This window comes from Chamaea fasciata, unplaced genomic scaffold (assembly GCF_029207755.1).
Source record: "Chamaea fasciata isolate MVZ Bird 193981 ecotype frontalis unplaced genomic scaffold, bChaFas1.0.hap1 SCAF_3, whole genome shotgun sequence".
Lineage (NCBI taxonomy): Eukaryota > Metazoa > Chordata > Aves > Passeriformes > Sylviidae > Chamaea > Chamaea fasciata.
The window spans coordinates 52,329,035-52,348,257 of NW_027094088.1; the positions used below are offsets into that span (position 1 = coordinate 52,329,035).

The 19,223-nt window shown below is 43.4% G+C and overlaps 1 protein-coding gene across 2 annotated transcripts in view; it reads right to left on the reverse strand.

Annotated features, from left to right (window-relative positions):
- The window catches only part of HIVEP2 (HIVEP zinc finger 2), a 136,711-nt gene extending 127,031 nt beyond the window's left edge, over positions 1 to 9,680 (reverse strand). For both annotated transcript variants that reach the window (XM_066178994.1, XM_066178992.1), the window contains exon 1: positions 9,273 to 9,680. The gene's annotated coding sequence lies outside the window, so the exon portion shown is untranslated. The remainder of the gene's footprint in view (positions 1 to 9,272) is intronic.
- Positions 9,681 to 19,223: the final 9,543 nt, after the last annotated feature.

Genomic DNA, 19,223 nt, shown 5'->3' on the forward strand with positions numbered 1-19,223 from the left:
TATCTGTGGAGATGCCAAAGTTGGAAGTTACAGGATGTTACCACTATATCCTTGAATGCGCCTTCCATAGGATCTTAGTTACTCATTGACAAATGTTTGTATGACTTAAGACTGGGCAGGGATTCTAAAGACAGTATTACTAAAATTATGTAGCTTAGAGGGACACTTGATCTGATAAAAATAACTTCCTGTAGGCAATTATAATCCACTGTCAGTCACATTCAAACCTTCCCTCCCCATCTTATTGATCTTCTCCTCTAAGCCTCATTCTCAACCAGCATACATCCAAAATTGTGGATTTAACAACCCTGTTTTCTTCTATAATTAATAAGGTTGTGAGTGAGGAGGAGAAAAACAATTAAAAGATTTCTCTCATATTCATTCCATTTGTAGAAAATATGCTGCACTGAAGTTTTAGAGAGGTGTGCATAAAGGAACTCCATCATCCCATGTGTCTTTCTCCTTCCTGCCATGCACAGGTGATCTGGGGAGCAAGGGGAGGAAAGTCAGGGTACATCTACTGCAAGCTACTTCACTGTTCCTACAGAAGAATGAATAAATACCCCAGACCCACCACTATAAAGCATCACACAGAGGGCGTAGACCAAAACTAAAGCAGAGGTTCTTCCTGTATTCTCATCTTTTCCAAGTGAATGTGTCCAGTCCAGCCTCCCATCATGGAGGGTTCAGGTTCATCAGCCTTGGATGAGGAAATCTGTACAACCCAGAAGCAAAACAAGCGTTTCCAAGGTGACATGTAAATGCATCTCATCCTTGATCCAAAAGAAAAATCTGAAGACCTGATATGTTTCCATTCCCTTCTCTATTACTTTCTCACCTCTCCTTCAAGCCTGTTCATAAAAGAGCAGTTAATTTTTTTTTCCTTGAAGACATCATTAATTTAATAGAATCACTGAACTATATGAGCTGAGCTAAAAAACAAAGCAGAGAAAATGAAGGTATTGTATGTCATCCTTTTGCCTCTCCACATTTCACAGACCAAAGTCCTGTCTGACCAAAGAAAGGTGCCCTCATACTACTGTGTATCAGTTCCAATTTACAATCTTACTTGTTTAGAAAAAATAGCTGACTCAAAATTGCCCTACTAATTACTCCAAATCATTGAGTAGTTTTACTAATGCATGGCTGACTATGAAGTTCTTCACCAATAATTAACATTACTCACTACAGTGAATTAGGTCAAAGATGAGCACAACTTGTGTACTTGATTAGTAATTAGGTAAATCAGAGATTAAAAATATATGACATATCAAACATGACAGATAACTTACTGGACCAACTTCACTGTCCTCTTGATCCCAATTTTCCACCATAAAAACCAAGGGCAGAGGTAGCAATGCAGTACTTGGTATCACTCTAGCTATAAAACAAATACCTTTCTGTCAGTCTGCATTTCACTAACATCATTTCATCCTAGACATATTTTATAAACGACTCCTACCCTTACACTTACCACAAATTTCTTCAGATGTATCAGTAACATCTTGCTAAGCCTGTATCAAAATTCAACTGTACCTCACAAATTAAATACATGTAGCTTATCCATTATTTAAACCTTAAGAAATCAAATATTCTAGCCAAGCAGCTCTGTGAAAATATTCACCAACTTTTAAAGGGATTTTTCTAATATTGCAGGACCAAGCATAAAATGGAAGAGCCTGCAAGTTTTATTTGACACAAATTTACTAAGAATGTTGGAAGAAATTAAATTCACATAGCTTTGAAGAGATTTTAAAGCAAAATCTCTTTACTCAAAGAGCCTAGTATTACAGCCTCACCTGGTGATCAAAACAGATTATCATACCAAGACAGCACCAAGATGTCTAACTTTATAGTCTCGTAGTTGATAGTTTAATCCTATTTTTACCCAACTGTAGAAACTTTTATTGACTTACACAGGACAGGGAATTTGGCTGTAGGAGTCTATGAATGCCCTGCCAAAGATAAATGCCTTTTTCACTGAAGAACTATTTTACTTCAGACAAATGCACTTAAAAGGCTTTTCATAAGCAGTTTCAGAAACGACATTCATAGAAATATCTGGTTTTAAATGGGAAAAGTCAACATTTGCCCATCTCTATTGTTCAGGAAGACCACGAATTGTACTCGATTTTCTCTTCTAAAACATTAACAAAACAGTTTAGAAATTCAACTCTCAAAATGAATCAATGTTCCACAGGTGTCACATAGGACTCAGTTGAATACTTTCAGTGTGCAGAGGTGTCAGTGAACCATGGGCCTACACTACACTCTAGGGCATCTCTTTTTCATTGCTAATGCTTGTGCAGAAAGAAAGGAAATCACATCCGGTCCTCATAAAAATAGAAAACAGTTAAGAGCAAGTAAAGATATTATTTTTCAGCCAACTGAACTATTTATTTTAGCTGTCTTTGAGAGACAAGGAACGTAAAACTCCATATACCTCTATAACTTTTGTAAGCAGACTAGACTCAGAATGAACTACACTGACCTGTGAAGACTGCTAATAGATGCCAGCAACTTACGTCTCTGTTGAATATTGACTTTGGTCTAATAGAAATAGTTTTTGCTCTAAATAAATAGTGTCACATCTTGTTGTCAAGGAAGGGTAACCTCAGCTATTATTTCATACTATTCTTTCTTGAAACACCACACATGTTTTGTTTTAATGCAAGCCACAAACACAAGATACATAAATATAGAGACTGGGATGTTTATCTTATTTAAACAAACAAAAATGACAAAAAACCCCCACACCAACGTGCAAGAAAGCCCCACTGTCTAATAAGATTAATTTTGATAACCCCGATCCTGTGCCATTAGATTTTTTAAACTTAGAGCTCCTTTCTGCCTAAGATCAGATATTGCTCTATGGAAAAACTGCTCAATAAATAATATCATTTCAACAAAATTCTCTGACTTTATATCATATCTTACACTTTGCAGTTAGAATTTTCTTTCAGCTTTTTACATTTCTTTAGGAATACTATTCTCTGTAGCCACAAAAATCTAAACTTCACCATAAATTACAGAAAACAACTTGGAATTTTTCTGCTTCATTTTTTATGAGTATTTTCTTATGAAGAGGGTCAAACTCTTTAAAATGTCACCTGACACTGTAATTTCAATTTTCGCTCCTCTAGTTTTCACTTTTCTATTAAACTGAACTATACATGCAAATTACTTAACTGCTTTTCTTTGTATGAAATTTCCAATAAACTACTACTTGAAAAAGAAACTTTCTGTAGCAGTCAAACCTTGAATTTCTCCCGTATGACACAACAGCTTAAGGCACGCCTTTCAAAAAATACTGTACATCCTTTCTCCCCCACCTTTTTTGCAACTTACATAAATCAAAGATTTTCGCCAGAGCTGCAGCAGTTTATTACGACTTACTTAAGTTGCAATTAAACACGTTTAGGAACAGATGTATTCTTTACTATTCTCTGTTGGGTGTGCAGGATCAAATTTCTTGTACATGAGTGGCATTTTTCAGACTCTGTGAGTGTATTGGGGCAGAACTATCAACTAATAGGATGGAAAAACAAAACAAAACAAAACAAGAAAATAACTTTCTGTAAAACACAAATTGAGGTGCAGCAAAACAAATCCATGTGTACGTGAAGTGGCCATAAACTCATTACTTACTACATTATTACATCACTTGTGGTTTCCATGTCATATTTAGAAAGAACTTTTCTGCTGAGACCAAGTTTACACTGACAGCGATAGAATGTGCATAAACAAACTCAGAAAAAAAGGGATATTATCACTATACAAACTGGTCATATCAGTATGACCATGTACCAGGGGAATTTACATCAGATAATAAAGTCCATAATTGTGCACTGTATTACTTTAAGAAAACCACTCAAAGTGGTTCATTTCTGTGTAGGTACGCATTGAGACTCCCATCCAGAGAAAGTGAAGGAGGAAAAAAAGCATGCACAGGTTTTTGCTTATTCAAGTAAAAGGCGATATCCAGGTTTAAAGAACAGTAAAAGAGACACATCCAGGGCAGAGCAAGGAAATAGGGAAACATAAGCAATACTGTGACCAAAACCAGTGTGGTCCACACTCCATTGCTGCTAACCCTGGCATACAGAGAACAGCATGACCATTTTGCAGACGTACAGAGTGTGCCTGAAAGACAAATGGAAACAAGCACCCAAAATCCACAATACTTCCTCAGAGCAAAAAGAAGCTCTTAGGTTTAGACCATATCAATGATGGCAAGAATTTAATCACAAGACAATAAAAAATGGCAAGAGATTCCTGACAGACAAAATTGCATACGGTACCTTAATGTCTTATTCTACATGGGGGATTTTGAAACACTGTGTAAGACTGTTCCCCCACCTATATCCTCTCACACCTTTTCCATGCTCGTAGCTTTCCGAGAGAGGTTTCTCAGGGACAAACCTTACAGGGGACAACCTACTACAAATGAGTAGGGAGGGTAAAGCCAATTGTTAAATCTATGAACAAAGCAGAACGGTGAAATAAAATGTCCATGGTACCTCCCACTTGCTATTTCAGTAAAAAGAAAAAAAAACCTAAAAACCACAGATGTTTCCAGAAGTTAACATATTCTTTAATTTCACTAATGATTTTTAAAGTCTAAACAGGGGCTTGGCTGTCATGGAAAAACTTCTAATATTTCTATTTACAGTGGATTTTTTTCTCTCAGGCTGTCAGACCAGCATTTTCACAAGTTCTAATTTCACTTGAGAATGAAAAATATGGCCGCAACGAACTGCTTTTTAATATTTCCTGCTGAAATAGAGGAGTTGTTGCAAAGTCTTATAAAAATTTTTAAGCACCCAAAAGAGAAACACAGCTGTAAAAAGCTGCTATTTCCTATCAGAATGGCACAGCCAGCTTGAAACTTTCATTGTTCTATCATAATTCTGTGCGACTTTATTTAAATGTAGCATCCCAAATTACTGACTGAATATGTGAAAAAATACTGTTCTCCGTTTTCCATCTAGCTTATACTTCCCTTTGCTGTTACTTCATATTTTAGCAACTGCTAGATATTCTATTGAAGGGGGAAAAAAACAAAAAACAAAAAATCAAAACACCCGACCAAACAAAAAAACCTCCAACAAACAAATGGTTAAACTACAGTAGAAAGCCAAATAACTTCAAAAACATTTAATCTGCAGCATACTACTTCAGAGATGCTGTTTAAGAAATCTTCAGAAAAAATAACCTGCCTCTTTAAAAAAAAAGAATTTTTAAAGCAGTTTCCTTGTAACTTATCGGACCTTTTTCAAATAACAAAGGTATGCAGCCTCTGCACTCAGCACTCCTGTTCAACTCCCAAAAGTATTAACAATTAACTCTTCCTGAAGCCTTTAACCCGTAAGAATAATAATAATTATGCATTCCTCCTGCTTGAAGGACCAATAATTTAAAACCACATACTGACAGTCTGAGGTAAAATGGATAAAACATTTTCTCTTTACCCTGTGTGAAGACCACTGACATGAAGAACCAACTTTTCGTGGACCTGATTCATGATGGGACCTAAGACAGAGGAAGTCAGTACTCAGCTCTGGCCATTCACCTGCAATTCTTAGGCAGAATCAACTACAAGCAAGTAGTACTTGCAAAGCTGTTCTTACAGAGCTGGATATATAACTATCAATATAACCAACCACAGCTTATTATAAACCCCACCACACTCAAATTGGAAAGATGGCAAGCCATATTTCATAATCCTAGTCACATTACTGTGACTTATCCATTAGAATGACTTGTATACAGGAATATTCTTAAATAGCAGGCATTTTTCTCTTTGATAGGTAAGTATCACAGTACTTCACTAAGTAAAACACTTCTGCCAGGCACACAGCTCCTATATTCCCACTACCTTAACCAATATGGTTAAATTACAAAAGCAGTAACTGCCCCTGCTGTTGACCAAAAATGATGAGCAGAGGGACATATAAAATGGTACTCGATACTTTCACTTCTGTTTTAATCCATTTTGCCTTGATTCTCTTTTTAAAAAGCACCTAAATAAATGAATAAGCAAAGAAGTTTGGCAAAATGCTTAACAATAAATGTACTGCTTTAAAAACATCCAGCTTCATTACAAACATGCAGACGAGGGTCATAAATTTGCTCACACAGCTGAGTACAGCCAGTGGTATTAGAAATAGTTAAAAGTCAAAAAAGAATAGCCTTGTAGGGTGCCACCACATAAACTAAACATGATATACTGCCAAACACTCAAGTAGACACATGTACCATTATTCAGCAAGGACCACATGAATGCATATGGCTCTCTGTTTTGTCTTCATAGTAACAAGAAGGTTTGTAAACAGATCTCACATATGAGGCAATCTAGTCACTTGAGAATCTAATAATCTGCCTTTATAAAGAAGCATTCTGCACTGTTGCCACACAATTGGACTTAGATACACAATTAAAAGTCCTCTACATTTGTGCTTTGGGACAAGTGCTGCTCGATTCTATTCTAACCCATAGCAGCGAGGTTTTAAGAAATCACGTCAGTCAGGATGTATAGAACTGCTACACCCAACAGCCATTGCAAAATAACATCAACACCACAGACTACAAAACATTAAAAATGCAGACTGTTCAATCAACAAAAGTAATGACACAATGACTTCGTACCGTATCATTGCTGCCTTTGCACAGCTGAAAACCACAGTATCTTAAATACATTTGCAGATGATAGTAGTAACTTCAGAAAACTCACATGAACAAACACTCTCAGCCTACTCTACAACACTTTTTTTTTTTTTTTTTTTTTTTTTTTGAGAAATGAGAAAAAGCAAAAAGTAATGAAGAAAGTTTCAGACAATCCATACCTGAAGTTTCAGAAACATCTCCTGAGTGGAAGGATCGGGAAAGATCTAACATCTAAGTGTAAATAAATATAACCTCTAGGTTACACTGCATCTATCTAAATATGTCCACGTGCTGCAAATCTAACAGGCAGACACTCTCCTATCTTTGAAAAACAGATGCACTTTTTTAGCATGTCTGTATATCATCTTCATTATCAAAATATTAAAGATTCCACACCGTGTCCTGATAACCTTAGGATCAAATTCCTCCGGTAGTCAGTGGTAATCCACAACAACAACGGAATTTAAAACTGGGCCCACTGAATTTGTACCTCGTTAGACCAGTAGTTCCTCTAATCAAGTAATTACCCTAACTACCCGGTGTCCCCAGAACTCCTGATGATGATGACCGGAGCCCCCTTGCGCTGGGAGCCGCACGAACACACGCCTGCACCCGCAGCTCCAGGAAGCACAGAAACACAGACCTAGCCAGCAATGCTTCTCTTTTGCCACCCTGACCACTTTGTTTACTTCTTTCGTAATAATTCTCAGAATAAATTCATTAGAAGAAAAAAAAAAAAAAGTGACACCCTTGACTAAGTCAGCATAAAATGTTTAGTGCCCCCTCTATTATTTAATAATGTACAAACCCAGACAAGTTTAATACTAAAGTATGCTTCACTTTAAAATGAGACAAGGGAATCTATTTAGCTAAATATTTAAGCTGAAACTCATTAGTATTTCGATTACTTTAGTTTAAAAAGAAAAAAAAAGTTTAGCAATTATTTATTATTTAAGAATTACTGCCTAAAAAACTCCGATTCTTGAGTGTTTCAGCAGAAGTTTCATTTCTGCAACTACCATTAAAAAAAAAAAACAACCCAAACTCAAAAAAAAAAAAAAAAAAGTTTGACCATTAGTGCCAACTAATAAGAAAAACAGAACCCTTTAACCCTTTTCCGGGAAATTAAGCTCTACGGAGGTTTATCGCTGTCCCGGGGCGAGCCGCGGCCGCCTGCCCACGGAGACAAGACGTGCTGGCCGGCGGCCGGCCGGGACCCCGGGGCCTCCCGCCGGCTTCCCCACCCGCGGGCCGGACTTCTCGGGAACACCCGGCACCTGGAGTCCGGACATCACCACCCTCCGTCCCCTCCGCCTCGGGCTCCCTCTCACGAGGGGAAGGCCGTGCGGCGCGCCAGCCCCGGCAGGAAGGTCGGGGCGGGCTGCGGGGCATGACCCGGGATAACCCGGGGCTTTCCCCCGCCTCCCCCGCTCCGCTTGACCCCGACGGCGGGGACACGGCGGGGACGCGGCGGGACAGCTCGCCGCCCCTGCCCGCCTCCCGGCGAGGAGCCGGCGTGCGGTGGTGTATCCTATGCGATATCCTATGCGACAGGCGCGGACGTGCCGCTTACATAATCCCCGCCGGCCGCACACGTACCCCGCATTACATAAGGGATCGTGCCCCCGCCGGCCCCCGAGGCAGCCCCGCCGGCGGGCGGGGGGACAGGGGGAGGGAGAAAGGGAGGGACCCGGCGGCGGCCCCGGCCGAGCCCCTCGTTAACCCCCTTCCTGTGGCGTTTACACGTCATGGAACATTCCCGGAACGGGCCAACGTCCCACCCACTTCAGGGAACAGTCACCGCGGCGCAGCGCGCACACGCACTCTCGCACACGCACCCCGGCGCGGTGCAGGGTGTCCCCGCACACACACGTACTTCCCCCGTGTCCGGCACCCCCGCGGAGACGCGCTGGCAGCCGGGGCACATCTCCACCCTCCCTCGGCTACCTCCAGCGCCCTCCCCTCCGCCGCGCCGGGTGGCCCCGGGTGCCCCCCCGCCTTGGTGCCCCCCCCATCCGCTCCCGGGGCGCCGGAGGCCGCGATGAGAGCCCCGTCGGGTCGGCCCCCCCGCGGGCGCCTCTCCCCGGCGGTGACCATGCCCATTCCCCGCCGCAGGAGGGGATTACGCAAGGCAGCCTTCTCCTCATCTGCATACACTTACAAGCCGGGTATTCCCCACATTTCCTAACGGCGTGTCACCGACAAAGGCCTGTCCCCGCCGTGTCCCCCTCCTGCGTCGGCTCAGCGGGAAGGGCCGCCGGCCGTGGTGCCCCGGGGACGGTGCCGGTGCCTGCCAGCGCCCGGAGCCGCCTCCACAGAGGTGACTTACCGGTCCGGCGGTTTTACAGCCCCACCGGCTTCCCCCGCTGGCGCCCTCCCGCCGCCTTGCCCTCCATTTACCCCCGCAGCCCCGGGCGGCACTCGGAGCGCCGGCCTCAGACCCCCCGCTCCGCTGAGCGCGCTGCCTACCGCGGCCCGACCCCAGCCCCGCGGCGCCCCGCACCCGAGCCCCGCCGCCCCGGCGCGGCTGTCAGCTGGTGTCGGTGACAGGGGACGAGCGGCGGGCAGGGAGGAGGGGGCTGCCCGCAGCAGCCGGTGCTGCTCACCTGGGAAATCACCGAGGAGGAAGGAGGGAAACCCTCCCGGTGCCCTTGTTGTTGTTGTTGTTGTTGCTGCTGCTGCTGATCCCGCCGGGCGCTCGTGTTGCTCCTTTGCTAAGGGCTCGCCCGGAGTGAGGCGGCTCGCGGTGCTTCTTTATATATAAAGACAGACAGAGATATTCCAGCGGCCAAGGGGCGCCCGCTTCACGCGTTTATCTTAAGGCAGGTCATTCCTCTCCCTCTTTTTGGAAAGGCTCATCACCATCTCCCTGACAGTGGCGGAGGGGCTGGTGTTGCACGGGGGAGAGGCGGAGGCCCGGGAACCGCAGCCCGCCCTGGCCGCGGCGGGAGGGAGCGCTCCGCGCTGCAGGCGGCTCCGCCGGGCTATTCCTGGCACCACTTCCCAGAACAGAAGTTACAGGGCGGCGAGCGCGGAGCGAGCGCGGGGAGCGCGCCGCCCGTGACGTCACCGGGTCCCCCCGCGCGGCGGCGGGAGCGCTCCCGGGCGCGGTGCTGGGCGCTGCCCGCCCTGGGAGCTGTGCGGGGCGGGAGCCGCGGGAGCCCCGCGGCGGGGAGGGCGCGCACCGAGGAGGCAGGGCCTCGCAGGGCGAAGCCGCGGCCTCTCCCCGCCGGTGGAGATCGCCTCTCCCCTCCCCCTCCCCGCCGAGGGAACTCCCAGGAGAGCCAGTCCCGGCTTGCCGTGCGCAAGCCGCGCGTCCTCCCGGCCTGAGAATTTCCTCCGAGGACGCGGGATCCTCCTGCCCCCTCCCCTCCCTCCGCTTCCTTTCTCTCTCTCCCGGCCCCTCCGCCCCCTCGCTCTCGCCTGGCCGAGATCACGTTATCTGTCAGGGAGAACAATACACCGCCGGGGCTCCCCGTGCCGGCCGCCGACCCCGGCTTCACGGCCGAACCCGGGTGTCCCCCGGGCGGGGACCCCCCTGACCCTCGCTCACTCCTCAGCACGTGGCCCCGGCGGAGGGGGTGCGTATCAGCCCGACCCGGCGGGGTTCGTCGCCGCCCCGGAGGGCAGGGAGCCCGCCGCGCCGCCCCGGGCTGTGCCGCAGACATACGCATTTATTGCAACACCCGCTCGCCGCCAACGCCGCGGCCGAGCGGAGCGAAGCGCCGGCCGCCGGAGCGGCCCGCGCCACCGGGAGGGCGGGCAGGGGACACGGGCGGTCGCCACGCCGGGCAACGGGGCTCGCATCCCCCCTCACGCCGCCGCTCACGCCCGCGGCCAATGGGGGCCCGCAGCGCCCGGGGCGGGGTCCGGCCGGGTCGGGGCCGGCGGCGGGGCCGCTCTCCCGCAGCAGCCCCCGGCCCCGGGGCAGGGAGGCGCTGCAGGGGGAATACCCTCCCGGCCGGGCGAGGCGGTGCTCGTGCTTCCTTGAGACATCCCACCGCCCTTCCGCTGTGGTCGGGAACCCACCACGGGGTTTCGGAATCTTCGCCGAAGCAGGAGTCGGCTCTGGCACCGCACCGACACACGGCCCGGGTCCTGCCGCTCACGCTATCTTTGAATTAGTTAAGCCTGAGCCCGATTCCTGGGAACAGCGTTTGTATTCCTGAGACTTGCCACCGCTGCTCGGAGAGTGAAGCTCAACCGGCTGATTCCCTCTCCCGGCCGCTCCGGCAGCGCAGGGGTCCTTTGCCTGGCCTCGCCTGCTTTGGCTTTGCAGTGGCACCGGCGCCTGCTGGGTTTTTGACAGCAGGTCTTCACTTACTTCTCAGAGCAAATTTTCTTTTGGGGAATCCATTCAGTCGCGTTTACAGGCTACTGGAAATTGATTCGAAGTGATACCAGTTCTCAGCACTGTCACGGTGACATCGAAAGTCATACTGGCATCTGGGATTATTCTTTTGACTGAAATCGAGAAAAAAAAAATCAGCCTCATGTATGAAAAGGGAAAAAGTTTATACATAAATTCTGAAAGCAGTGGCTCTTATGGCAGATGCCAGGGTAAATAAAACCATTGTTTCCTAATTTTAGTGGCTAAGAATTTTAAGTTCTTCCTGCATCTTTTAGAGACTAATAACAATTCAGTGCTCAGAGCTGACAATACAGGGACATAGAAGGGCATAGAATATATTAATAAAAATCTTCTCATGCTACTGTGGTCCTTGGCCCCTGTTAATTTTGGTGATCTCTGAGTCAGGTTCCTAGTGCTTTATTTTGCTCAATCCAGAAGGTGCAGGAGAGTCTTGGGATTTCTTGGGGTTTCCCTCAAGTTATATTGGCATAAGGTCATGTAATTTCATGATAAATTATGACTTCTCTTACCAAAAAAAAAAAAAAAAAAAAGACTTGCTCCTACAAGCATGTTCAATACTAAGAGGGCTGAACAAAGAGGGTTTTTCTCCTTGTTAGGTCCATGAGCATGTCTGTCTTTGTTTTCCTGTTTTTGTAAGTGTAAGTGATACTGTCATTCGTGACACCAAGTATTGTTTGACTGGAATTATTCTGTCTGAGCAAACATATTGACTTTGGGCTTGTGATCCTTATTTGATGTCATGTCAGAATAAGTCAATGGGAAATGGGAGAGCTTAGGATTTGTTTCAAATTGAAGTTTTCCCATCCTTCTGTTTTCTACAACATTTACAGCATTTATCTCTGCCCCCCAATGATGGCTGCCAGTATCTCCCCCTCTGGGAGGCTGCAGACGCCTGACCAGCACCTTTGACTTCTTTGTGTATGCCCAGCGTTGTTGTTCTCTCTTCTCCCTCTTGCGAGACTTCTGAAGTTCATTTTTACTGTCACAGAGACCTGCCCACAGAAGGTACTGCAACAAGGTTCAGTGTTCAAAATAGGAGCTTATTTACAGTCAGTCTCAAAGCAAAGTAAAAAAATGTTTCTCTGTAATGCCTTTCAAAATAAAGGTCTTTCTCCAATTACATTGGTTACCTCAAGAAGCTATACTGTGTGTGCTTTCCCACATTCTCCTAGTATTGCACCATCTGAGCCACAGCCATTTCCTTCACAGTGGCTGTACGGGGTATGTGCTGGAGCTACAACTCTTCGGCACTTTTGTGTTCCCAGGAGAGAGATTGAAGTTATACCTGTGCTCAGAGACCCTCAATGTTGTACAAAATGTGTTTGGCTCAAGCCCCAGAGCAGGTTTTGACAAGCTGCACAACCTGCAGCTGCAAGGGTCCTTAGCTTGCTTCCTCCCCAGCCAAAGAGGCAAGGAGATCTTCACAAAGTTCCTTCAGCCCTCTCCCCCTTTGTGCACAGTTGTAGGGGAGTGGGTGTAACTGAGTACAGACTGACCTTCATCCCTGACCGATGCCCCATTCCCCTCCCACGGGGAGCATGAGGCAGGAGCACTGTCCCACAGGGGGACTGCAGCTGGGACGCCACGGTAGTTTTCCTCCCAAACTCCTGCCAGTGACTCCACAGAGAAGCATCAGACATCTGATTCACTTTCTCTCACCTACTTGTGGCAACAACATAACTTAGTAATGATGTCCTTGCATCATACCATCCTATCATTTCCCTCTAGTTTTTTTTTACACCCAACATTTAATAAAACTATCATTCTAACATAAAAAACAACTAAGGGAGCTCTCAGATGTAAGATTTACAGCTGTTATTTAAATATAGATTTTGCAGATTCATCAAAAAAGATTCTTGTTGCTTGGAAAGCACCTTGGCCATCACAGCTGCAGCTCACAGCAAACACAACATACAATGATAATATTCAGCAAAGATGTTCACAGATTATTAAATGCTATAAATTATTCTGAAATTTGGTTTGATCTCAGAAAACACAGAATCCATCAGTTTTGTAAACTGCTGCTCTCAAAGTAGATAATAGAAAGCATTACATAATTTTTCTGTAATAGTGCAGTTGAATTGAAATGTTAAACAACCATTCCTAAAATAGCTAGTGATTTTAAAGGAATTCATCCTTTATTACGAAAAAATTACTTGGTCCCCAAACCTGTACCCACAAGCTCATTACTATTCTTCACAAAGTTGCTACAGATAGAACTGCAGCAAAAGAGACAATTCCTTTACATAAGGCATTGATACCTATCTATTGATTTCACTGTGAGGAGTGTAAAGCAAAATGGACCAAATGTATCTAATTTTCTGAAAGTCTCAGAGGGTAGGAGTGCAAAACAAAATTAGTGGTGTTATTTTGCTGTTCAGATCCTCTTTCTTAAGGTTTGATTAAGTTAGAAAATCTATGGGAAACTGCCCGTGAATGACTTTCCTCATAAATAAACAATTACTGGTAGTTTCCTATCAATGATGGTTAAAACACATTGTCCTTATTTATACAGGATCTTCCTCCCATGTTCGTTCTCTCATTTATCTGACTGCTTGGATTGCAATGTCTCTTGCTGCCCTTGCTCATACCACTGCCTTTTCTAATGTCCTCATTACATTCAGTGCTCTTTGTGCTTAGTAGAAAAATATGCAAGATACTCAGAGCCCTGAGTATTTCCAGCCCTGGCCTTCCAATGCTGGAAAAGGTGGGTATACTCCCTCTTCTGTTCTCCTCTTTGGAAGACCTGCTCTTTCTCCCATCGTTAGAGAGAGAAGAGACCTGAGCTGGGTGCTGGGCGATGAGCAGCCTGTGAGGGTGAGGGTCCCGGCCACCAGTCCCTCTCAGGGACACATGGAGAGCCTGAGAGGGCACACCCAGTGGCTCTGGGGCCAGCAAAGAGGGTGAGAAAGGATACTGAGATGGATCAGAAGAGTCGGCAAGAGTACTAAAAGGGCTGTATTTGCCTCTGACTTTACTTTGGATGTCAAATACATCACAAAATCCATTTGAAGAGCAGTACTGATTCAGGTAACTGATTTTTTTTTTTTTTTGTTTTAAGAGATACCTACCTTCTACTGACCATCTCAAGTTTTTCTCAGAGATAACTAGCAGCTATGAGTTTCCCATATCATTTAATCATTTAATACCATAAAATGTATTTCCAGCCACAGCATTCCACTTTCTCATTTGTACATATTGCTTTCCTGTTGCTTGCCATCTTATTGTATGAGAAAAGAGAAAAAGACACTGCCAGTTCACCCTCTCAATACCTCTTCCTATGTGTTTCTTGAATCCAGGCTGCTGTATCTTGTTTGTCTACTCTCCTAGGTAAACAAGGGTAGTCTTTCCTCATGGGGGAGTGTGCCCATGACTCCTCCACAGAACACAAAGGAGTCACAGTGAAGCACTTCTTTATCCACAACAGCTCCAATCTCATACGGTGTCAAATGGTGTGAAGGAGCATGAAGCCAAGGTGGTTAGCTTGAACAAGCCTGTGTGTAAATAACTCTGGCAGAGGGCCCAGAGGAAGGGGAGTCCTGTTTGCCTGGTAACGAACAAATGGCTGTATTTCCTGAAGGAAAAATATTTTTCTGCTATCTTGAGATTTCCTTAAAAAAAAAAAAAAAAAGTGATTTTCTCCACATAAAGTATTTCCAGATGCAGAACTAACATGCTATGTGCATCAACAGCTTGATAATAACATGTCATCACTTGACCTTGGAAGAGGGCGTAGAAATTAAAAAGGCAAAATTTTCTGAAATTATGCCCTTTCATTTGAACATTTTTTAAAGCCAATGAATCCTGGGAAAACGTTTTTAAATAAAATTCGATTTCTTTTACTAATTTTTATTTTTTTCATAGCTAATTGACTAGCTGAATAGGAAAATCTACTGTGCTGACTAGAAACTCAGGCAAGGGATTATGTGCACTTCTCATGTGAGACAAATAAAGCTTATAAGGTCTATAGCCAGGTTCTCTTTGATTGTCCCTTTTAACATCACAATCCAATTAGGTTTTTGAAAGACTTTTAGGCATTTGGAAAAAAATATTTTGCCTTGCTGACAAGTGGAACATGTTACCAAGCACTGGTTATTTCTCTTTAATTATAAAGTATTGGCTCCTACAGATTTTGTATACTGGACTCAGTTCTCCCCCTCACCCTGCCCCATTTTTTTCTAGGAACAACTGAAGTAAGAGCCTGCCAAAGGCACGGCATGATTTAGCAACTTCTGAGTTATAAATAACCTGAACTATTAAGCGACTTAATTTTCTAAAGGCTTACCTATTTATATTCCCATTAGCCCTGAAAGCCTTTCATTTAGTGTTCTTCTCAAATAGGCAACTCTTTTGCATCATCTTCCAATTCAAAGAAAACTCTAGTGCTTCATGTATAGAGAATTTCAGGTATGAGCTGGAGAGAGCAGAGGGGCAGACCACTCTTAACAGTGAGTAGTGACAACTTGAAAACAGAGTAAAAAAGACATCTCAAAATGGTAGGGAACACTTTGGATAAGAAAAATTGCATTAACTAAGTTGCAGCTATCTAGAATTTCACCATATTATCCTATCTCCAATACTGCTCTGGCACATGTCATGGGAACCTTCCTAACCACATTGGTTGCCTTCCTGGTTTTGCATCTCTGGAATCTTCCCACAGGCAAGCGCCCCGAGCATCCTGCAAATACTTGCCTTCGCAACTGATTGAGAGGGAAGTGTGCCACCTACTGAAGGACCTCAGCCACGTTCTATATGTCTTGGACTTTCTTAAGTTCTTTCCCATTTCTGAACTTTCCAGGTCTTCACACTACTGATTTGAACTAGAAATTAGTCTTTGGTTTATGAAAGTTTATAAACTCAGCAACTGGAAAGTCATTAATATGGACATGAGCAAATGTAATCCAGGCTGGTTCCATCTAATTCGTGTGTAAGTGGCATAATTTGATAAATCTTCTGTCTGAAAGCAGGTGTGTTACTCCTACATTGCCACTTTTTGCCAGAAGTGAAATAAATATCAAGAATTATCTCTGCAAATGTAAGAAAATATTACATAACATAATAATCAGTAAAACACGTGGATGAGTTGGCAGTACTGACATAGATGGTGTTTGCAGTTTAGGTGTTAGCTAAATATTTTTAACAAGTGAGTGAACAGCTTCACTGCCAGGCAGTAGTTGCCTCTGATGGTGGGTGCGCTTTGTTCAGTTAATCATTTGGTTGAACAAGTTCAAAGCAAACGTTACACAGTTGTTGTCATAACTTGCTGTTTGACACACTTAGAAAGTGTTCTTTGGCTACCTGAGTCTCACACCACTGAGTTATTCATGCACAGTAATGCATTATTTTGGATACCAAAAAAGTTGAAACAGATGTCACTGTTGTTTCAAGTATTGTAGTAGTGGATCACAAATAAATAATTTAAGACCAATTTCTTTTATTAATATCTCTGAAACTGCTTAACTGAAGAATTTTCAGTATTGAGGTTCATTAGAGCCTTTCACTTTTGAGTCAGCAATATAAATTTTGTTATGTGCATTTCAGTAGATGATCAAAATCTCTAAAATTCTGATTAACTGAAATTAACAGATAATATATGCCTTTAAAGTTTCTCACACTTCTGTATGGGACCAATTTGTTCCTAGGAAATATTGTTCTCAATAATTCTCAGTAAGAATGTCATCAAAACTTCTGCTGGAATGTAAGAAATAAAATAATGTGGTTTAGAATAAATACCTTAATGGACTAACAGTTTGAAGATGTATAAAATAAAAATTTGAAGTGTTTCTACTAGTTTTGTCAGTCTTAACCAACTTGTCATATGGTACCTTAAAATCTCTGTAATACCTGAAACTGTACCATTCAAAGTTTCACATGTGTAGGACATGGAAGGGAAATAAAATTCATGGTCAGCAAGCACAAATCAGGGAGAAATCTATATCTAGATTCACCATCATATCTATACCTATCATCAGTTAAAAAAAGTTCTGCAAGTCATTGCAACAGTCCGGCAAAACTATCACCCCAGTGACCAATGAAAGCACCATTATAAGGAGTAATTCAGAAACAAAAGGGATAAAAAAGTGTTACACCTGTATATACCTAGGTGGCACACACCAAATACTCTTTTTCTCAGGCACAATCTGAAAAATTGCATGGTGCTATCCCCCACTCCCATCAAGAAAATGACGATGTTTAGCAGATTTAAAACAGGCAACCTCCCCACCCGCTCCCCCCCCCCCCCCCCCCCACACTTACTTAACACAGCACATGGCAAAAGTGTAAACCTGAGGCAGAAGAATGCTGGGGGGTGCCAGGCTATGAATTGTCTTGAAAACAAGATTCACCTCATAACTGTGCGATAGTTCATTACTGGCTATTTTAAAAAGTCCATATATATGCAGACAGTTAGGGGTCAGTCCCTAAGCCACTCACTGACTGGCAGAAGTGGGTGTATATGGAAAATGTATAGGAGACAAAAAAGAGGAAATTCTTTCCCTAAGTCATGTAACTGGCCACACTTTGAGGACAACAAATTACATGGAGTTCTCATCTGGCTGAAATAATGGCAGCCCTTATCTTCCTGTTAATTTATGGTGGGTTGTTTCAGGGGGCTTTTTTTCAGTCATAACTGGCCTCTTTTTCTGCAAATGTCCGACAACTTTTGGACTTTTAAAACTATTTTCAGTTTCAAAGATTATATGGAGAAGCATTCAATGAAAATTTCAGTTCATCCTTGAATTATTTTTCTTCATCATAATGGAAGAGACATTGCAGAGCATGTTATATTTTTTGCTTTAAAAGACAAAATGCATTAAAAGATCTCCAACAAGTTACTGATTTGTCATAAGGTAACCAATTCTAATAGCTAAAATATCAATATAAACTCTATTTCCTGAATACCACAGGTTTGCAAATGTGAAATATCCAGTATTACCTGAGTTTTTGAACTTATTATATTTTTGAGCCATTGGCAGCCCAATTAGGTGTTCAGCATATGTCTTGCATTTCAGAATCCATATACCATTCATCTGTAATAAAGAGATATGGAGGGGATATGAGTCATTAATCATATTCAGGAAACAGGTTTCTGAAAAATTAATACATGACCAGTTGCCAGTAAGTAGCCATCTGCTACATATAGGAAAAAAAAATATGTCTTAAGCCACATATTTTCATGATAGTTTTAAAATGTTAAAATTGTAAATTGTAATGGAAGCAATGCTTCTCTAATGGAATGTCTAATATCACTTAAGACCCACTAAGGGCTGCACAATGATTCTGATCAATGGCAGCTGGGTAAAGTTGCATAGTCAGTATAGCACAGACAAGCCTGAAGTCAATCTGGTGTGTAAAGGCATAATTCCTGTTAAGTGCAGGAATAAACCTAGTGATTTCAGTGATGTTCTCCTGAGCTTAAAGTTAAACAAATACTTAAGTGTCCTAGACTTCACAATCCTGTGCCCTCCATCCTTACAGACAGTGGCATTTCTTGCACACCTCTAGAAGACCTACAATTTGGCCCCACCTCTAGTTGACTAATAGAATGCAAGTACATGGTTTTCTTACTTTTTGAGAATTTTTGGATTTTTCAAGTGGGTGGACACTGTTAAATTCAAACAGGTTACATTCATTGGATGCTGTTTGTTAACAATTTCAGTTGTAATCTCGATATGAGTAATCACTGCTTGAGAGGGTTGGGGCGGGGGGGGGGAGGGCATGGAAAGAGTCAAATTGTGTTCTTGGTCAATAAGGACATTGTCAGACTGTTTAAGAAGCATATTTACCTGAAAACTAAAAATTGGAATTGCCAGTGCAATTACAATGTTTTGGAAAGGAACTAGCATGAAGCCTGGGAAAAGTCTGTTGGTGGGTACTGACATGTATAAAAAGAGATTCACTCCTGGGCTTAGAGCATGGCCAGCAGTGTTCCTGGCTCAAGGTCAATTCAAAGTTCTGTGGCATCTTCACTTAAACTGTAATTATATTTCAACCATCCAGAAACTTTTGAAACTGCAGAAAAGTTGGCAGCAGCTAACTCTGTGTGCTGTTAGCAATAGACACTCACAGCCATATAAGAAATTAAAAGCAACCTTCTCTGCTGCAGGTAGGTGTAAAGGTCTGTTAAATGATTTAGTTGAAATTCTTTTCTTTCAAAAGATCAAAATTGCATCTTCAGTTTCTGAGC